Here is a 1,313-nt window from a genome sequence, read left to right on the forward strand (position 1 = left end):
TTTGATCATTCTCTCAATCTTCAGGGATATCTGGGTAAAGACCCTTCTAGCTTCTTCATGCTGAAAAGGGGTGTTGACATTATCGGGTAGGGGAAAGCAACTGGTTGACGTTCTAGGAGAGACTGATATCTCACGGTTTCAGGGCTTACCTCACATAGAGACAATCTGGAGGTTTGAAGTTTCTGAAAAATAAACTTAATAAGTAAAACTTTTATAGAGCCTTAGATAGAACCCTGGGTTTTCTTTAGGGTTTTCAAGAATACCGTCGGTTAGTGCTTGGCATACTGTGGCAATTTGCAATATCTGACGGAAGTTTACATGAGAGTAACCTCCAGAATGACCTCTTGACTTTATTTGAAATCTCTTAGCTACTGAAACCTGAGTTGGTTACATTTCTTTTCCCTCTTTTGGTCAAGAAGGCATTGCCAATTCCCCATTTTTTTTTTCCTGAGTTAGTCAGATCTTTATTAAAAAATCTGGCATCTTAGCATTTTCCACCAACTCGGGAAGCAGAAAACTTCACAGGCTTCACAATCTTTTGTTTAGGTGCTGCCTTTGAGGGAGACTTTGCAGCAGCCATTGCTGTCTTTTTAGATGCTTGCTTAGCCTTTTTTTTTGCTTCTTTGGCAGCCCTGATAGCTTGTTCTCATTGAGCCTTTCTAACTTCGGGTTTCTGATTCCTCTTGGCCATAATATCAGCAAGGGATGTACCAGTGATAGCCCTCTGGAATGTAACTACACGGCAAGTTTTTTTCTTTTGAATTTCTTCTGACTTCCCCTTTTTATGCTTTCTTCTGTAGAGGACAGTCCAGTTTATCTGCTGAGGGTTCCTCTTGGAAAGTAATGCCGACTCGCATTTTGCATTAAGAAATTGGAAAAGTTTCCCGTTGGTCCTGGCATAGCGCCTCCCAGGTCCAAGATAGATCTTGTACCCACTGAAACTGCAAAGCTCAACCTTCATGGCTGTGGACGCCGGGCGACAGGGAAGACGGCGAAGGGCCCCCAGTTTACTTTTGGTATGTTGAGTTTGTTCAGGATTTTAAAATTTGGCTTTGATTTTTCACTAGAGAAGTTTTTAGTTCCGATGTAATAAAAATAATTTAGCTTTACTTGGTGCCATCTAGCTTTTATGTACAGCTTAGACATGCCTTCCCCATCTGTATTAGTTAGGGTTCTCTAGGGAAACAGAATCAATGAGAGGTGTCTATGACTACCAAATTTATAAAAGTGACTCACGCAACTGTGGGTATGCACGAGTCCAAATTCTGTAGAGCAGTCAGCAAACTGTCAACTCCAAGGAAGATGTCCGATGA

At 41.5% G+C, this 1,313-nt stretch overlaps 1 pseudogene; it reads right to left on the minus strand.

The window, feature by feature from the left end:
* Positions 1 to 374: 374 nt before the first annotated feature.
* On the minus strand, positions 375 to 961 carry LOC119535124 (annotated as a pseudogene).
* Between the last annotated feature and the right edge of the window lie 352 nt (positions 962 to 1,313).

Source organism: Choloepus didactylus, chromosome 5, assembly GCF_015220235.1.
Source record: "Choloepus didactylus isolate mChoDid1 chromosome 5, mChoDid1.pri, whole genome shotgun sequence".
Classification (NCBI taxonomy): domain Eukaryota; kingdom Metazoa; phylum Chordata; class Mammalia; order Pilosa; family Megalonychidae; genus Choloepus; species Choloepus didactylus.